General features: G+C 34.6%; 1 long non-coding RNA gene and 1 pseudogene across 1 annotated transcript; one reads left to right on the forward strand and one right to left on the reverse strand.

Moving 5' to 3' along the window:
- The window catches only part of LOC115412297 (glycerol kinase-like), a 39,028-nt pseudogene that overhangs the window by 9,701 nt on the left and 7,393 nt on the right, over positions 1–21,934 (reverse strand).
- On the forward strand, positions 67–20,957 carry LOC115412298 (uncharacterized). Its single transcript, XR_003934326.1, has 3 exons — positions 67–77; positions 644–649; positions 20,891–20,957. It is a non-coding gene; the product is annotated as an uncharacterized LOC115412298 (long non-coding RNA).

Raw genomic sequence — 21,934 nt, forward strand, 5'->3', positions numbered from 1 at the left:
TGGTCATGACAATCTGCTGAAGTTCAAACCAACCATCAGAATGGAGAAGAAAATGTGATTTAAGTGACTTTGGTTTGGTCTCAGTATTTCAGAAACTGCTGATCTACTGGGATTTTCCCACACAGCCATCTCTAAAGTTTACAGATAATGGTCTGAGAAAGACAAAATATCCAGTTAGCGGCAGTTCTCCAGGTCAGAGGAAATGGCTGGGCAAATACTGGTTACAACCAACATCTGTAGGCGGGCATCTCTGAATGCACAAAATGTCAAACTTTGAAGAGAATTTACTAAAGCAACAGCACATGCACTTCTCTCATGCAGTGAATAATAATCAAACCAGTCATTTAGGATATTTGTCTAATAAAAACAACAAACATAAAACATTTATTATGTTAAAAGAAAATAAATGTTCATGATATCAGATTTAAATTACGCTCTACAAATATAAAGTTGTAATATAAATATAAATCACTCTTAGTGTGGAAGCATACATCACTGCAGAGGACTGTAAATGAAACTAAAAGTATACAAGACAATTTGAATATAATCAGTTGTGTTTTTTACTTGATACGTAATAAAATCACAACATACTAAAGGACAAATTCACATTGTTTTTAAAACTATTTGTCCTTTTGGCCTTCAGTTGAGGGTTGGATTAGAGTTTCAACAGCTGACTGGCTCACCCTCTCGCACTGGGCTCCCAGTAGGGTGCATAGAGTCCAGAGAACGCCGGCACAAAGTAACAGCCGTAAGACGTGCCTGCTGCAGCTGCAAGTTTCTCTGGAATGAGAGACGAGGGACGGTTATTATCAAACACATGAACTGTAGGTCAGTGGTGGAACAAGTAGTAATAACCTTGAACTAAAAGTGCTGATGAAAATAAAGTGAAAACACTCCACAAGAAGAAGTTCTGCAGCAAAAATGTATGAAAAGTATTCGTAGTAGTAGTAGTAAAGGTATAGTCAGTGTATGCTTTGGAATCATTTTACTGCTGCATTAATGTGTAGGTTATATTTCACTGATCTGGATGTTTAATGTTTCAGTAGATTATCATAGGTTTATAGCGTTTCTGTCTTTTCAGAACTTTTATTATTATAACACTTATTTAACTAGGAAAATAGTTCATTGAGATTAAACATGTCTTTTTCAAGAGTGTCCTGGCCAAGACAGCAGCATCAGAAATTACACAAAATAGAAATCACAGCCATACATCCACACTAAAAATACACAGAAAACACAATAAAAGTCAGTTCTAAAACCACACATAAAACACAAAAATAAGACCATGCATATAAAAACATCACCATTACTTTAAAAAGATGCTAAAAGTATACAACAATGTTCCTTAAAAGCATCTCAAAACAGAACTTCTTATCTAAAAAAGTGGGTATTCTAAGTTTAAGTTAAGTTTAATAAAGAGGAGAATTTGAGACTCAATCCATAAAGAAGCACTTAAGTTTCGCAAAAACATTCCAAATCATCACATCACTGGACAGAAAGGAAAATAAAATAAGTAAAATTAATATAAACTAGTGGCATTGTACCTGTGGTGCCATTGTATGATAGCATGAGAGGCTAAAATCACCCAGCATACCTCACAACATTTGAATACGGACATTAAATTGGGCCTAGTAGATAGTCAGGTAATGTTTCTATTCATTTGGTGAGTTTGGTGGCGATCAGGCCTGTGAAGGCTGAGGAAAACCTGTACAAACGCCCTCCTGTGCTGCAACATTGATCGGACACGGGACGAACACAGAACATGCATTATAGTAGGATTTAACTGTCAAACAAATACCATGGGGGAAAATGTACAATATTTGTCTCTGAGATGCAGAGTTGAATAATGGGGTTAAACTGTAAATTGAATGTACTGATGAAAAGTACAAGTCTCACAAATTTGTTCTCAAGTACTTACACTACATTCCATCATTGCTGTACGTCTTATAACATTGTCTTTATCAAAACGTAGATGAGATGGTGGAACGCATATTAAAAATAGAAGATCTGAGCTGGGACTGCAGCCTGGATTAAAGGGTGAGGGGGTAAAACAGGGGTGTCAAACTCATTTTCTTTTAGGGGCCACATCCAGCCCAATTTAATCTGAAGTGGGTCGGACCAATAAAATAATAGCATGACAACCAATAAATAATGACAACTCCAAATTGTTTTAGTGCAAAAAATAACATTCAATTATGCCAATATTTACATTTACAAACTATCCAAACAAAAGGATGTGAATAACCTGAAAAAAAAAATGCAATCTGTTAAGAAATATAAGCACAATTTTAACAATATTATGCCTTGACTTATCATTTATACATATGCATTACAGAGCAGATCTACAAAGGCACAAAACATTTAGTAACAGGCAGAATAAAGTTAAAATTGCACTTAATTTTCTTTAGACATTTCAGGTTGTTCATATTTGTTCAGGTTATTCACATTTTATTGTTAAAGGATAGTTTGTTAATGTAAACATTTTCATAATTTAACGTTTTTTTGCACTAAATCAAAGGGGAAAATGGTGTTGTCATTATTTATAGGTTATTATGATATTATTTTTGAGTTTGATGCCCTAACTTGCACTTTCCAAATTCATCCCGCGGGCCGGATTGGAACCTTTGGCGGGCCGGTTTTGGCCCCTGGGCCGCATGTTTGACACCTGTGGAGTAAAATGTTCCAGCATATTTACCGATCTCTGAGGAAGACTGAACAATGCCCATGTTGTCCTTCAGCCACCGCACCACTGCACCTGCGATGGCCACCGAGCCCTGAGGACGCACAAATCATCAACCAGGAGGCGTCATTAGAGACTTCATGTAGAGCGGAGCTGAGGATCAAACATGGTTAATACACACCTCTAGTGCGTAGCAGGCTGGTCGGTCTGTCCCCAGTTTGTAAGCGATGGTGGTGAGCAGGCCGTGGTCGGACATAACAGGCTAGAACAGGGGTGTCAAACTCATTTTAGTTCAGGGACCACATTCAGCCTAATATGATCTAAAGTGGGCCGGGCCAGTAAAATACTAGAACTAATGGGATAAGAACTTATAAATAATGTATTTTTCTATTGTTTTTGAGTGAAAAAAGTCAAATTCCGTAATGAAAATATTTACATCTACTTGAACATAACATGAACAAATATGAACCTGAAAATTCTCAAGAAAAATCAGTGCAATTTTACCAATATTACGCCTTAGTTTATCATTTATACATGTGCATCACGACTTACAGATCACAGTGGATCTACAAATACACAAAACATTTAATAAAAGGCAGAATATTGCTAAAATTCCACATACTTCTCTAAAGAAATTTCAGGTTATTCACATTTTTTGCAAAAGGCTAGTCTGTAAATGCAAACATTTTTGTGTAATTTTACTTTTTTTTACACTTCAAACAAAGAGAAAAATTTGTAGTTTTCATTATTTATAGGTTATTATGATAGAATTTTACTGGTTCTGACCCACTTGAGATTGAAATGACCTAAAATGATTCTAACATCCTTGATTGTTAATATCGTCAGTGTAATTTCTGCCTTTCACAAATTCATCCCAGGGGCCAAATTGGACCGTTTGGCAGGCTGGATTTGGCCCCTGGGCTGCATGTTTGACACCTATGGGCTAGAATAATAAAGGATAACACACAGAGGGTGACTTAGAGTGGTATGTTTTACTATAATGCTGAGTGTTGCTGTTTTTGAGTCAAACATCATACCTTGGTCCCAGTATTTCTGAGGAGAAAGCATCCGGTCCCATACCTTTACATGACAAATATGCATCAGAGTGAAAACCAGACAACTTCAAGTAACAGCTAGATCACATGACTGTCAGACTGTATATGCTTTTGTTTGTTTAGAGGTCGATGTAATAGTGATAGTGTGCAAGTGGAAAAAGCAGATAGGTGGTTTATCAGCTGATACCTCTGAAAGTTGAAGATCTTTGGCTTTATTAGTAACTAGAAAAGCGCTGACTTGAACAAAAGTATTAAAAATATAAATAAATAAATGAGTCTGGATCACTGAACATCAAACTCAGTATTTAACAAATAAAGACCTAGAACTGAAAGCGATTTTGTCACCATTTATTATAATACTATCCTCTCTATATTGCATTTTTCAGTCAAAATCAGGCATTTTCCTCTGTTTCATTTCGTGACCATGTAGATTTTCATAAAAGCTCAGAGTAAAGTTGAGGGTTGTTATATAAAAAAAAGAGAAAACTGAAGATAAGGTGCCTTTTTTCAGGAAAATATATCAGTGACTGAACATAAAAATAATCACCTACAATCTCTGCATTGGTCAAAATATGTTGGTTTTATCTGTGAATCAATTTTGCAGAAGTTGATGGTGTTTCCATTTTCACTTTTGTGCATCTGAATGTTCAAATAGGTCATACCTGTTGACTATGAAAACACCAAAAACTGCATTTCACCTGTTTTATTTAACTGTAATAATAGGATTAATGGCTCAAAAGTTATTAGACATTTATGTCACTAGATGCTTTTGGTCTCTAGCAGCTGTTTGGGTCTTTGAGGGTTAATCAATAAATCTACAAACCAAATGTTTGTAAAATGACCGGTTATTACAGGAGATTTTATTAAATAGTGTATGCATCAAGATATTTTCAACAACAGAACAGTAACCACAGAGGAATACAAACTTATCTAGCAACATAGCTGAATTAAATACAGCAAGTCAAAGCAAACTTACGTGTTTTTGGCATCACCTTCACCAAAGCACATCTGGCCGACCAAAGCAGCTGACTGGTCACCGAGACACTGAAAAAGAAAAGGCACAAAAACCTCAAACCTCAGTGGAGAATTGGGACTCAACATAATTATATTTAATTTTAGGTAAAAAAAAAAAAGCAATTGGAAAAGAGCTAGAACTAGAAACAACAACGTTAGATCTACTGATAGGTGTTTAGCACAAAAACACACCAGACAAATGTTGTATATCACATCTACATGAAAATATGTATGTGTAAGTATAACGTATATTAGATAGTTCTTTTTTTATGTGAGTTTGTATGAAGTACAAATCTAAACCGTGCATTTTCTACAGTAGATGTTGGTTTGGACAATCAACACAGATGTAATGTATTACTGCAGATAGACGGAAGCACAAAATAGAGTTTAGAAACTTAAGATTGGCCAAGCTATGCATATTACAGACATAAACTGATACACTTTCACTGTCAATACTCTGTTTTTCCATCATCTAGTACAGGGGTGTCAAACTCATTTTAGTTCAGGGGCCACATTCAGCTAAATTTGATCTGCAGTGGGCCGAACCAGTAAAATAATTACATAATAATATACAAATAATGTCAACTCCAAACTTTTCTCTGTTTTAGAGTAAAAAAAGTAAATTTACATTATGAAAAAGGTTTACATCTACAAACTATCCTTTCAAAAGATGTGAATAACATGAACAAACTGACAAAATAAGTGTAATTTTAACACTATTCTGCCTCAGTTTATCATTTACACATGCACATTATAACTTACAGATCACAGTGGATCTACAAATACACTAAACATTTAATAACAGACAGAATATTGTTAAAATTGTACTTTATTCTCTTAAGACATTTCAGGTTGTTCAAATTTGTTCAGGTTATTCACATTTTTTGCAAAATTATACTTTTAGTGTAAATACATGAAAATATTTACATTTACAAAGAGAAAAATTTGGAGTTGTCATTATTTACATGTTATTAGGATAGTATTTTACTGGTCTGACCCACCTGAGATTGAATTGGTCTGAATGTGGAACCTGAACTAAAAGGATTATTAATATCTTAGTGTAATTTTTGCATTTCACAAATTCATCCCCAGGGCCGGACTGGACCCTTTGGCGGGCCGGATTTGGCCCCCGGGCCGCATGTTTGTCACCTGTGATCTAGTACACCGACTATGGAGAAGTACTTCATACAAACCCCACTATTAAACATCCTAAGTAGCCCTTTGAGTTTTAATGGTTCAGATGACTCCTACTGTAAGTACACAGACTGATCTGAATATGGGTCTGATTGAGCGGTAACATGCGGACACATTTTGTGTTCAACAGTCTCTGTCATGTAAGCAGAGTAACTTATTTGCATGTATTATATATATTTGAGTAGGTATTTATAAACACTTTAACATTATGTATACCAAAATTTGGGGAAATAAAATTTTTAGGTGAAAAATGTCAAATTGCTGCTCTGTAACACATGGACTTGAAAAGGACATCCAATTTTAAAGCTTTACACAAACATTAAAAACATGCGGTTCTCGACAGAAACTGATACCAAGTAGGACAAAACCTTTTAGATATTATGTTCAACTATGCTGGAAATAAATTTTGAAGTAAAATATTGAAAAGTCTCTGTTTCATTGACATGAGAATGTGGTAACACGTGGACAGGCTGCCCTAGTAACACATGGACGACTCTTTACCATTGTATGCATCAGCCAAAATGTATCAAAAGATCATTACTTCCTGAAAGTTTTTCTCAAATATCTGAATTACAAGTAACTTGAAAATTAAAAATTGGTATTTTTGTGGTAAATGTGGACAGCAACTCACAAATGTTCAAACTCATAAATAATCAATAATATTCACAAAATAATGAATATCTATTATTTCAAACTTCATCTATTTAATCAACACACTGAGTAAATTTTCACATTTTTAGATATAATTTTTAACGTCAAATTTGAGCTTTGGCTATGGTGTAAAAAGTATAATCGATAAAATTGGTTGTAACTTTTTTCTATAAGTGGTATTTTAAAAAGGATAAGAGTTCTACTAAAAAAGGAGCCCATTTGATAAATGATGTGTGCAAATTTACTTTTTCATGTTGTCGTTCACTTTCACTTGATCAGTGTGATAAGTGATAAGTGTCAGTGTAATAAAACTGGGGGATCCATACTAAATTCTAAAATGGTCACACACACACACGCACACACACACACACACGCACACACACACACATACACATACACACACACACACACCCCTAAACAAATACAGATATTACAAGATAAATAAAAGTATTTACCCCAGAGATGGGAACCCCTGTAAGAGAGCCAGATTTCTGGAGGAGACAAAAAAAGAAACAGATATGATCAACATAAAGAGTAAAAACAACATGTGACATCTTAAATATTTACTTCCATGCACTGTACGTAGCACATGAGGCTACTGTTGACAATCAAACATTTGGTCAAGTGCAGGAATCCAACAAAAGCTGATCATTCTACTGCAACAAAAATGACTGACTGACACCAGAAGCTGTTAAAAAAAAAACAAAAAAAACAACCCACATATCACTGAAGCTTTATCATTATGTTTAATTATAGTGAGCCATGTTTTGGAAGGATAGATGTAAAGTAGCTAGATGGAGCTGAGTTTGTGCACACAATTTCCCTTTGAAAGGAATCGCTGCAGTAGTTCCACATTTCTGGGTTGAATTTTATTTCATCAACATCAAGTCAAACAAAAATCATCAACTTACATGAATTTTTTTTTTTTTACACTCAAAGAAAATTTATGACATAAAAATGAATCTAGTTACCAAAACTGGAAGTTGTCTGATAACATCATGTCCTTGATGAATGTAAATAAAAACTGTCTGTGTGTGTGTGTATGTGTGTGTGTGTGTGTGTGTGTGTGTGTGTGTGTTATAATCATACACGTATCAAAATTTGCTACAAATCAATGAAAATATCAACAACTTTGCCAGTGCTATAAAAATATTGAAGTTCAGTACTGATTACCACACAGAAATAAATGTAAAATTGTCAGTGTACTCACTTTAAACTGCTTCATCATTAAAATAGGCAGTTTTCAGAGCCACGTTTTTTTTTGTGTTTTTTGAAATCATGGTGTGGAGCATCAATTCAATTTCATACTTGAGGAATTATTCATTAAATGATCATATTGAAGCCTATTTTGGTGAGATTTATTGGAGATCTTTGGGAGCAAAGACAGAAGAAAGTATTCAATAAAACAGGACATATCAGGAAAGACATGACATAATAACACCAAAATCTTAATGTTAGGTAACTGATTATTGATATTATTTGATTATACCATTATTTAATATGTTAAAACTATACAGGGAGGCACATGTGGCAACTGGTGTCTTTATTATTCGACATATTGACTGATTCTTTATTGTAAATTCATGTCACATAAAGTTTATGTGAAATGCAAGCTTTCATTTAGGACCAAATAAATAAACAATTACATCTGACCCAAACAAACACAGTGATACAGACGCAGCTGCTGCTGACCTCTGGACTACAGAGCGAGGTGTGTGTTGCATAAAAACAGTCAAAAAGCCATGAGGTCGGCAGATAACAGAGCCAAAGTGTTTGTGAACCGAGTCTCCGTCAATGGTGTGTTGTCGTAGCTCAGCTTCACAGGTTTACGTCACAATAGCTGAGATAACCACAGCTGTTGTGTTTATAACTATGGTGTAATGTAAGAAATTACCTGGGATCTTATCAGGATGTTTATCAGGGTGAGACCACAGAACAGAATTTAACGGTGACTCTTTAACTGGAACCTTTCAGAGTTGTCCTTATAATACGTTTCAACATGCATGCTTTGTTAAGCAACTTTTGGAGAGCAAATCATAAAATTTGTCTCCTGTTTGCACATGAGGTAGTGCTTACGCTGTACTGTACAAGGAGGAAAACCTTTAATATTATATTATTATGCATATTTCTTCTTCAAAATTAATCATTAACACAGATTAATCCATCATCATGATTAATCTGATTAAAAATTTTAATGCAATGAACTCATCTGCAGCATGTGTGTGTGTTGTGTTTAGAGCGAGAAACAAACTTCTGCCTGCAGATTTGCAGAGATTATTTGTTTTAGTATCACAGGATGAAGAACATAGAGGGAGGTTTAATTTTAAACAGCAAAGGGTTCGGACCAGTGTAAAGCAAATGTGTGTTTCTGTTGTTGTATATCAGAATGTGGAATTCTTTGGCAGTGGAAGAGAAGAGCTGTACAAATATTATTCAGTTTAAAAGGTTGTATAAGGAAAGAACAGAGAAGCTTTATAAAAGCATGTAATGAAATCATTTAAGTTATGGATGTTGGATTTGTTTTATTTGCATTGACTGTCATGTAAACTGTTTACTGTAATAGCTGTAATGGCAACCTATCTGATGTAAGCAGATGTTTCAAGAAAGGGGCAAGTATTATAAGTTTTCTTCATCCTGCTCCTTTCCAATCATTTAGATTGGAATGAATAAACAAATTTTAAAAATAAAATAAATAAGAAGGATGACTCTGCCAATGCATTTGGGGTAGTTTGTCCCAGTAGAGTTACCGTTGCGCATGAACAAATGGGCAGTTGATCTGGTAGTGACAGGCAGCAGAACCAACAAATAAAGACAGAAGACACTAAACAGCACGTTGGCCCTCTGGATGGAAATATGAGGACAAAAAAACCCAAGATGGAACAGTTGTTTCAAGTTGTTTTGTTGAAACTGTTGAAGGTGTTTAATAAACACATTAAGTGTATATATATTCCCTTCTTTCTTGAGTCTGTTTGCTCATGCAAAATGACACGGGATTAATACAGTTTAAAAATGAATGATATTTAATCGTGATTAATCGAAATTGATCCACAGCAACCTTGTGATTAATAATCTGATTAAAAATTTTAATCGTTTGACAGCACTAATTTATTTATTTATTTATTTTTCAGTTATATTGATAATTCTTTCCTGCTACTTTTTTATTATACTTGAATGGAGTGACTGTAACATCCAATAATTTCCCCCAGGATTAATAAAGTATTCTGATTCTGATATTTTGGTTTAACATATTTACCGTAAAAGTCACTCTAAATGAGGTCTGCATGTAATGGATGGATCTGATTGTTTGTAATATGGTTAACAACAGAAATATATGAACTACATTATCATAAAAAATACCAGACAGATACTGTAGTCATGTTCTTAAATTCATCCATGATCATAATTTGATATTTTTATTACATGCAGGTACTTTCATTACATATGGGTGGAGCTGCAAAAGTGTATAGGTCAGGGACGGTGCTGAGTTTCATTCCAGACAATGTGGAAGAGTTTGATAGAGTCTTTGCTTTATATATTTCTGGATCAGTACACGATACAGAATGTGAGTCACCCTTTGAATAAATCATTACATCTCATAGATCCTGTGAGGTTTTAGCTGTATATATATTTATTTGTATATACTTTTTCTTCAGTTTTCTCTGTTTTGATATAATAACCCCCAACTTTAATCTGAGCTTTTATCAACATCTACTAATCAGTAAATTAAATATAGGAAAATACCAGTGAAAAAGGCAATATACATAAAATAATATAATAAATGGTGAAATCACTTAATGAAGAATTAATATGGAGAAAAATTCATTTGGGAACTGCCACAAAAGTAGCACTGGGTCTTTATGAGTTGAAAAACTACAAACAATCCAAATAACCCAGTGTTTTTTTCTACTCCACCATATTAGTAGATGGTGCCAGACCTGATGATGTGTACGTAACATGCATTTATTCACTGGAGGATTTGAGGACACAATTCAGTCCTGAACTTCAGACTAAACCTGACACCTCAAGCAGCCCTTTAAAAACTAAACCATGTGGAAAAATCATCACTACAACTACCAGTTCAACACAGTGCGTCTTATCGGGGTTTATTGTCACTAAACATTTCATGAGAAATTCCATTCAGAATAGTTTACAGCTATGAACAGTCTCATTATGGCTTTACAACCGTTGAATGAGATTAAAACCTTATGCGAGCTGGTTCCTGCTAAGTCTATCTTCAGATAAAAGGCTGTCATTATCATAGCAGCACTGAACAAACAGGACATATAAAAACATGCATGTACACACAATGTTTATCGGAGCTTACCACCAGGCCATAGATTTCTGAGGAGCTTCTGACTTTGGGAAGGATCTCCATCGGTATATCAAAGTACCTAGAAGAAGAAGTGGAGACCTTGATATTCATGTGCACACAAGAACAAGTTATGGGTGTTTCAGGGAAGACAGACTTTATTTAGTCATTTGAAGTATATTTATAGTGGATATCTTCATGGTGTAATGTTGTTTCCTTCTAAACCAATGACATCATGTTTTATGTGTCAATTATGTGTTCATGTCCTTAAGGTGTGACCAATATTTCTTTCTTTATATAACACCTCAAATATTACTGAAATGTGCCTCTCCTTGAACCACCGCCTTATTGTGGAGGAGAGGTTCGCACGTCCCTATGAACCTGAGAGCTACAGTCATGGAAAAAATAATTACACCACCCCTTGTTTTCTTCAATTTCTTGTTCATTTTAATGCCTGGTACAACTAAAGGTACATTTGTTTGGACAAATATAATGATAACAACAAAAATAGCTCATAAGAGTTCAATTTCAGAGCCAATATCTACACATTTTCCATGTTTTCTTGATAATAACCAAAATCACTTCAGTTCTTACATCAATATCTATGGCATTGTACTGACAAAAACAGTGCTTTTAGACATTCCATGTTTCCTTTTCTGTCTGTTTTAGTCACATGACACACACAGGAGTTAGTACTTGATTGCATAACCATTGTTTTTGATGACTTTTGATGGTCTAATAGTTTTTCTGCGACTGCATGTTGTCTGGTGCATGGTGCTCCTGGTAGGGTCCCCCATGGCAAACTGGTCTCAGGGGAGGGAACAGACTAAAAATGGTTCAACTACTGCCTTGTAGCCTGGGAGGGAGAAGGCTAAGGGACCCCCCCACCCCACCCCCGACAGAAAAAGCAACATCTAGGTAGGCCAATCCCCCACTTACAGGTTAGAACTTTGATTACAGATATACTGAATGATAAAACAACCACCTTAGAATTAGGAGGAGGTGGAGAAATATCATCAGTGACCTATACTCCTTCAAGGACTAACAGGCTTAAAGCAAGGAAGCAAAGTGCTTTGAAACCTGCATATCTTACCTGCATAGCTCAGGATCCCAGTCCATGGTGTGAATGTTGAAGAGCATAGTACGACTGGCGTTTGTGACGTCTGTACAGTGGACGCCTCCATTCCTGCCTCCTGTAAGACACTAAGGCAAAAGAACACAGGACTGAGCTGCAAACTCCGGGAAATCGAAATATATGTATAATTTGTTTTCATTGATTTATGGTCAGTATTATTTTGCAAATTACTGTGTCAAAGTGGAGGCATTTATGAAGGCTTATTAATCATTTATGATTCATTAATCAATTATTTTTTACTGCTATGGATGATCATGCCAACTGCAGCTACTAATTTAAATTCAGAACCAGTGGTGCCAGACACAACAAACCCATGTATTGAAGCTTATTTTGGCATTGATCCAGCTGACGTCATCATGTCTATGCGTGTGCTGGTGTCAGAATATCAATTGCCTCTATATTTGTGCCAAGTCTGAAGTAAATTGAAACAAAATTTATTTTTTTTATAGACATTTGAAATGTCGCCCGTTATAAGTAAATGGAAGAGGAAAAAAAGATTTTAAAAATTCCTAAAAAAATTCAACTTTGACCTACTTTTCCTAGAATGTAATCAGATCTATTCTGGGTCACTGACAATCTATAAACCAAATTTGGCATGAATTCAACCAATAGTTTTGCTGCTAAAGTGTTAACAAACAAACAAAGGAACAAACAAACCGAACCAAAAACAATACCCCTTACCTCCCGTTTGGGGGGCGGGGTAATAACACAAAATGAGTATCAATAATCAATAAATTTATCAAACTGCACATAAATGAACCCACTGTCATCTCAAGAGAACAAAATAATTTAAGTTTTAATTTTGAAGATTTATGAGGAAATGAGGATAGAAGTATATTATAGTAATGTATTAATTTTTTATGCATCTGTGTTTAGAGTATTTGTTTTATTTTTTGTATTTGTATTTGTAGAGTATTTATTTGGGGCCATGGCTCAGGTGGTAGAGCGGGTTGTCCAACAACCGAAGGGTTGGCGGTTCGAATCCCGCTCTATCCTAGTCAGTCCGTTGTGTCCTTGGGCAAGACACTTCACCCTCCGTGCCTCCAGTGCCACTCACACTGGTGTATGAATGCGTATAAATGTTTGGTGGTGGTCGGAGGGGCCGTAGGCGTGAATTGGCAGCCACGCTTCTGTCAGTCTGCCCCAGGGCAGCTGTGGATACAGGAGTAGTTTACCACCACCAGAGGGGGAACGTGAGAGCGAATGAATAATGGATCAATAATGTAAAGCGCTTTGGGTGTCTAGAAAAGCGCTATATAAAATCTAATCCATTATTATTATTAGTCATTATTATTACATTTGACTCACAAATAAAACCACTGGATCACTTTTGGAGGTAAAACACAACAGCATCATATGCAGTTCTCCGGTGTTGGATTCTTACCCAGATGATCCACGAGTCCACCGTCCCAAACAGGGCGCGTTCACTCATAACCGCCTGCCGGACCTCATCCACGTTGTCCAACAGCCACCGGAGCTTCACTGCGCTGAAGTAAGTACTGATGGGAAGGCCCGTCTTGTGCTGGAGAAAAGAAACACCAATACTTAGCATGAGCAGGAAGAAACTTCAGTGTCTCTAACTGAAGCAGAAACAAAAGTTAAGAGATTCCCTCCTGAGTGTAATCTCGTACCTTAAGGTGGTTCTTGTTTTTGCCTGGAGCTTTGTTAATGAGTCTCTCCACCGTTGACTGTGTGCGCAGATCCAACCAGACTACAGGCAAAAAAGAACAGAGTTTACACATAATTGTCAAAAAAAGCTTAGGGTTGTTGTAATGCTTGTACCAAGTGTATTTTGATATCTACCACACCACTTCAGCATTACTTTAACAAGCTACATTTAGTATCGACTTAAATTCCTCATGTAACTTCAATCATATCCCTTTCAATTCCAAGTAACTGATAATCACCAGTTATTATTATTATCTTACATGGTATCACTTTATTGTCATATTACGGTGTGTAGCTGTAAAGCCACATATTCATAAACACCGCACTGTCTTTGTGTCGATGCTTTTTCTTCATCATAACATGTCCTGCCTGCATAAGAACAACTTTTCCTCTTCTTTGTTCTCACCGCAGCTGTAAACAACTGAACACACAGTATAACAGCTAACTAAACACACTATAGCCAATTGGTGATCTGAGTTATTTTATGGATGTAAACTTAGCACCACACCACATTATAGAATAGAATAGAATAGAATAGAATAGAATAGAATAGAATAGAATAGAATAGAATAGAATAGAATACTCATGTTTGCTGTGGTATTATATTGTTACTGAATGTGTGGCATGCTGCTGCTACACTGTAATTTTTGATTTAGGGATAAATAAATAAATCAATCAATCAATCAATCAATCAATCAATCAATAAATAAAGACCGTCTATTCCGGCAGCAGGGGTACCAAAAAAATACTGTTAAATAAGGGAAAATAACCATCTCATAAAAATATGGTAATCTTCGATAATTATAATACATTTTCTTGCCCTAACTTTACATGAGATTTTGAATATTTTTTTGACTTTTTAATGTTTAATAAAGAATATTTTCATGTATTAAAACAATCAAGTTACCTATAAATATATATATATATATATATATATATATATATAATATATATATATATATATATATATATATATATATTATATATATAAATAATTTTCAATGAGACTAAGTTGTACAATCCACTGATAAAAGCTGTATTTGGACAGTTTATCAGTGCTTATACATGTTAAACATTCACAAAAACACATTTATTCAACATTTTTGTTGTGAAACCTCCCATAATTACACAAGATATTTGTCAATTAACAAACAAGTCTTGTTAAACTTACAGAACAAATACTTCTTTTATGGTTAATTGTCAGTAATTTTATCTCGCTTTATTTATTTATTTATTTTTTTTACAGTATTAAACTTTAAATTAACAGTTTATTCTCATAAATAGAAAAAAAAATATTTGTGAAATTACGATACATTTGCAAATGTATTTTAACTGTATTTTTCTGTGAAAAAAGAAAAAAATTCTTTTAAAAAACTGAAATTTATTTTGAAATTGGTTATTCACAGTTATAGTTTTTTTGTGTTATTTTACATTTGACATGTAAAATCACAGTCTGTTTTTGTCATTTCATTGATATTTTTCTATATCTTAAAAATACAGGAAAAATCTGTAAAATAAACACTGAAAATTCTGTTAAATTACAGATTTTTTTACAGTGACCTCTTACCACATCTCTGTGGTCCTTGTTAAAGTCAAAAGTTGGAAGGATGGACTATCTATCAGAATAGAATAGAATAGAATAGAATAGAATAGAATAGAATAGAATAGAATAGAAAAGAATAGGCTTTACTGTCATTACACCAGTTGCGCCATGAAATTGCATGTGGTCTCTGCCAGCGAGCCAAATATCACTTAACACTGTCAACATTTGTCTATATAATGAGTAATTAGGGGATCTGTGTGATTTTGTTGCCTTTTTTTAATGTTATGAATGCTGGGTTGTTGCGTTTGACTAACTGAACCTTTGTTTGTTTAATAATGAATAGTATAATGTTATAATATTAATAGGCTGTTCACACGTTCAGTTTTATCTTCCAAACTAAGGTAGCTTTTGTAGTAAATCAGATATATTGACCTTGTTTGGAGTGGACAATTCAAAACAGATCTTTATTAAATGTACTGGCATTACAAATGAAAATACAGTTTTGCTATACCTGTATTCTTGCCACGATGGTTTTGAAAAAAATACTGAATTTGACATTTATAAGCTGATACTACACACATTATAATATGTATTACATTTATTATGCAGTGAACACCACAATTTTTTGGTAACATGCACACGTTTTATTGAATTTGGCTGATAATCTTTTAAGCTTCTATTTTAACCCTTTCATGCATAGTGGTCACTACAGTGGACAGTTTTTCTACAGCTGTTCTCTTGTATATTCATGGGTTTTGTTGTTTTAGTTCCATATCAGCTAACACAGTGAACTCTTATGCATCCTCCCAAACACTGCAGTTCATACAATTATTGGAACATTGCTGCTCATGATAAACCTGATCTGCAGTAACATGTTTTAGTGTCAATCAGTTGCTAATTGTTATTAGACTGTAATTAACAGTTTTCTGAAACAAAAAGGTTTTTTTGTGCATATCCTCCTGAGACCCAGCAATGCATTTTTTCCTCTGTAGGGGACAAAAGTTTGACAGTTTTACTTTAAAAATGCTGTCCATTGCAAAGGACATTCCATTACAAAATCAATCAATAAATAAAAATTATTTTAAAAATGTATCTGAAAAAACTGTTGCATGATGCAGTTTCCAATCAAGACAATTTTTTAATGTAAAAAAGCTAAAACTGTCAAATTCATGGGTCTCAGGAGGATATTATCTCCATGAAATGAGAAATAACTAGTATTAGAGTATGATAAAATGTGAGAAAACATTAGCGATTTAGCAATTAGCAGCATTAAAAATGTTTTATTTCATAGTTTTCACACAGTATATCACTTTCTGATGATGAGTTTTAAATACGTTTCTTGCTTCAAAATTAAATGCATAATGTCCAGCTGAGTGGATATTTTTGTGACTCCTCGAAAAATAGGTTCATAAAAAAAAAAAAAAATTATTTGCATGTCTTTTTCATGCCTAAAGAGGAATAAAACATCAAGAAAAAATATTGACTAAGATTCTCATAATTCATGCATGAAAGGGTTAAATACACTGTTGCCCAATAAAATGGAAGAAAATACCTCTTGTCATGAAATGATCGTGACAATGTGGTTTATTCTTGATAGATTAAGTGTAACTGGGACTCCGTATGCAATCATTACACCAGGTCAAAGGTCATTACTGATGTGTATTAACAGGATGAAAAAGAATGCACCTGAAAACAAAATTATTCCAACTGTATGGGCAACAGTGTATAAATGCAATCATTTATTGTGAAATTACAGTTATAATGTACCCACCTATAGCATTGTACAGTGGTTCTCCAGTCTCTTTGTCCCAAAACCAGGGTCGTCTCTCTCTGATTGGTCACCCCCACAGCTAAGAGAAAAAATGTATGTAACTCCACCCACAGTGAACAGTCGTGATACATCATGTGTTTACATCACCACTGTCCCACCTTTTATGTTGGAGATGTCGATGTTGAGCTGCTGAAGTTTCTCACACGTCCTCTCCATGCACTCGTAGACAGACTGAATGATCTCCTTTGGGTCCTCCTCCACCCAGCTGATGGAAACACACACACATGGGTTTGCATGTCAACAAACTAATGTACACATGTGCACACAGAGACAAAGACAACTCAGTTCTATAGCAGTTTAAGAGGGAGAGAAAAATATTTGGGCTAATATACCTGATTAGTGCAAATATTTTTGACATTTTAGGTGTCACATGTTAAATGTCTGAAAATGTTATGGCACAGGTGTCAAACATGCGGCCCGGGGGCCAAAACCGGCCTGACAAAGGGTCCAATCTGGCCCCTGGGATGAATTTGTGCAATGCAAAAATTACACTGAAGATATTAACAATCAAGGATGTTGAAATGATTTTAGGTCATTTTAATCTAAAGTGGGTCAGACCAGTTAAATACTACCATAATAACCTGTAAATAATGAAAACTACCAATTTTTCCTCTTTGTTTTACTGTAAAAAAAACCAAACAGTTAAATTACACAAAAATGTTTACATTTACAGACTAGCCTTTTACAAAAAAGTAAATAAACTGAACAAACATGAATAACCTTAAATGTCTTAATAGAAGTATGCGGAGTTTTAATAATATTCTGCCTGTTATTAAAAGTTTTGTGTATTTGTAGATCCTTTGTGATCTGTAAGGTGTAATGCACATGTATAAATGATAAACTATGGTGCAATATTGTACAAATTGCACTTATTTTTCTTAAGAATTTTTAGAGTGTTTATATTAGTTCATGTTATGTCCAAGTACAGTTGTAGATGTAAACATTTTCATTACAGAATCTTACTTTTTTCACTCAAAAACATAGAGAAAACTTCGGAGTTGGCATTATTCATAAGTTATTATCCTATTATTTATATTATTTTACTAGTCCGGCCCACTTTAGATCATATTAAGCTGAATATGGCTCCTGAACTAACATGAGTTTGACACCCCTGTGTTATGGTATCCATCCTGAGGTATTCATCCGTGAGTCTAAAAAGAAATGACATTCTGTTTACTATCATAAACAGCAGAGGAAAGATAGCAAATATGACATGAAAAGCAAGTTGGTGTACACTTTTAGTTGTCTTGTTTTAGAATCAAAATCAGAATTCTTTATTAATCCTAGGGGGAAATTATTGAACAATCATCAAATTATAATCAACTATTAAAATATTTACCCTAATGATTCATTTTCCTTTCAATAAACTAATCAGTGAATAAGCCATAGCAACTTTAACACATACACATGTATTTTGGACTTTAACTAAAATCTTGATTCTCTTAATAATGTTTTTATTATTTTGTCCATATTAGACAAATCTAAATAAAATGTTGAATCTAAAAGGTTCAGAAAAAAGAAAATATTCACCTACAAATAACCTAAAGCAGAGTTCTAAAAAGTTCCTTGACTACCTTTATATTGTTTTATTCCATCAGTCAACACATGGACACACTGCTGAAATACATTAGTGGGCTATTAGAGTAGGGCAGTGGTTTCCAACCTTTTTTTGGCTGTGAACCCATTTTAACATCACAAACTTCTGGCGAACCCAGCCATTCAAAACGGAGACATTTTTGTGCTAAAATTAGTTTTTGGCTCATGTAATAGTTTGTTATACTATGTCGCAAATAAATGTAAATTTTAGATGACATTTAGACTACATAATGTATATTATTATGGACGGAGGCAGAAAAGCCAGGTGTAGATTACTGCACAAAGTGAGAATTTTATTTCCTTGGTCAGGATGTGTACAGTCAGTCCAGCTTGGATTTACAAGGCTGACAATTAATACTGAACAAACAAGAACTCAAACTATGAATTATGAAAGAACTGCAGCATCTGAAACTGACCACATGAACATTGAAGATAAACAGTACCACAGTGCTTCAGTTTCAGCTTCAGAGTTTGGTCATGTCTTTTATGTATTGGGATTGTCTCTGTCAACTCACCATATATTTTTTATTAGTAAGTTTTTATTTTATCAATCACTAGAAATTTCAGGCAACCCCAAAGTTGAAAACACTGGAGTAGGGGTTACTGGGGTAACATGCTTTCATCAACCAGTCAGAGAACAAAACTGTTTAAAGTTTGAGGTCGTTTGAGTAAACCAAACCCCAAACTATCAGCCAGAGTTACAAAAGCTCTGTGTGATGTAATCCTGCAGCATGACCTCATGCATGTATTACTTGGAACATGAGAATACTGTATGTGGATACAGTGTGTGCTCTCTATGCAGTCCCAGGTTTTTGTTTTTTTTTTGTTTTGTTTTGTTTTGTTTTTTGTTATGTGCATTGCGACAGGTTAAACCAGACAAACCAACCTTAGGTGCTGTGTTCAGGTTGTTCATCAACCAGATTTTACAAGGAACAGGAAGGGCTGGATGTCAGACTACAATCTGTTGCATATGTCAAATAAAATCATCTAAAGTGAATTGTAGGTTGTAACTTGAGTAAGATACACAGTCAAAGTACTGTGCAAAAGTCTTATGGCACCTCTAGTTCTGTTGATTATCAGGGTTGAAATGAGCATACATGTTTATTCCTCATTCTCTTCTCTTCAGATACAACAAGAAATACAGAAAATATGTGCTCAGCCTTAAAAGACACACAAAAAACTGAATTAAACGGGTTGTGTAAAGGTTAAAGTCACTGTTTATTATGACCCCTGACCCCGTGACAGGAAGCACCAACAGTTACAAACATCTGACGTGTTGAATGAAACCTGTCGAGGTAAAATTTATTTATATATCACAAATTAAAAACAGTCTCACTGTTCAAAGTGGTGTACAAGATTAAAATATCAAGTAAAAAAATAAAATAACAATAAAAACATCAAAAACTGTTGAAAGAAGCAGCACAACTCATTAGAAGACAATAAAGTACAACAACAATATAATAACCAGCCCAGATGGAATCCAAACTCAAATTGTGTTAAAAGCCAGTGCAAAAAGGTGTGTCTTAAGAAGACATTTGAAGTGCTGAAGTGAGTCAGCAGTCCTGATGCGTGGAAGCGTTCCAGAGTCTGGGCCCTGCCACAGAGAAGGCTCTGTCTGCACCAACATTTAGTTTAGTACAAAGCACATCAAGAACAAGCTGACAAGTGGACCGAACTGTACACACAGGGTTGTGCAAAGTCAAAAATCCACTGAGGTATTTGTGAGCTGGACCGTTAAATGATTTAAAAACAATTAATAAAATCTTGAAATGTGTTCTTATAGAATCAGGGAGCCGATGGAGGGAGGCCAGCACAGGAGTGATATGATCCCAGCGCCTTGTGCCAGTGAACACAATCTGCAGGCGGTTTTAAAGAGTTCAGGCCAACATACAGAGAGTTACAGCAGTCCAGCTGGGACAAAATACGAGTAATTCGTTAGTCTCAAAGCATAACTGCCTAAGTCATATTTTTGGCCAAATTGTGATATCTGCATAAGTTTACTCTCATACCACTGCTGCATCATTGGCTACGATCTGAAAAAAATATGACTTAGGCAAGTATTCTGTGAGGCTAATGGTATGTATAACTCATTCACAGTTAACAAGGGGAAGGTAAGACTGGTATAAAACATCAGAAAATTAATGCAATAAATCTCATATCATCTGAACAAAAGGGTTAAAGACATGTTAAGTGCAAACGGAGGTCACACTAAAGCTGTTTTTTCCCTTAAACTATTGTTTTAATGCTATACATACTTCCCACATATCCAGATTGCATCTTAACCCATAAGGTATTCTTTTACATACTTTCAGAGTAGCCTACCCCCATAAGTTTTACTCTCCATTTTACATTTTCATTGTCCTATATATTGTAATTGCTCTTTTATCTATTTGTTACATCTTTGTATTTTATGCATTGTCTGTTTTTATCTTGTTGTATGGTGTCCTTGGGTGTCCTGAAAGGCCCTTATAATAATTTTTTACAATTATTATTATTATTATTATTTTTATATTATTATTATTATTAAAGACCCAGGTCTACTTTTGTGGCAGTTCCCAATAAATTTTTCTCTCTATTTAACCTTTACTTGAGTGATTTATCATCCCGTATTATCATATTACTTTCTGTATTTTGTATTTTCACTGTAAATCATGTATTTTCCTATAATTTAATTTTGTATTCTTAATTTAGAAATTCATGAAAACTCAGAGTAAATTCAAAGGTTATTACATCAAAGCAGAGGAAAACTGAGAAAAAAGTGGCGTTTTAAGCAAAGATATCATTAACTGAACATAAAACAAGTGTGTCCATCCACTGTCATTGATCCAACTCCATGGGTTTTACTAGTGAATCACTGTTGTAGAAGATGACGGTGTTTCACTACAGAGCCTCTGAACGTCCAAATGGGTCATATCTGATGACCATGAAAAGATGAAAAACTGCTTTTTATACCAATTATTTACATGTATTGATAGGATTAGTGGATCATCAGGTATTAAACAGTTTAGATCAGTAGATAGTTTGGGATGTTTCAATCTTTATGGGTTAATACAGAGGCTTAGAAATGCATATGTGTAGAAATGTACTAAACCAACAAACCTACTGTTGGACTTGGACGTTTGCACAGGACTGTACCAAAGGAAAGGAAAGGCCTATCATTACATTCTGCAATGCATCTCCTGTTTAGGCTTTATTTTTCTGGATAATGCATGGGAATCAGGCCTGAACACACACTGTCTGTGATACAAAGCTGAAGGA

This window comes from Sphaeramia orbicularis, chromosome 21, assembly GCF_902148855.1.
Source record: "Sphaeramia orbicularis chromosome 21, fSphaOr1.1, whole genome shotgun sequence".
Taxonomy (NCBI): Eukaryota; Metazoa; Chordata; class Actinopteri; order Kurtiformes; family Apogonidae; genus Sphaeramia; species Sphaeramia orbicularis.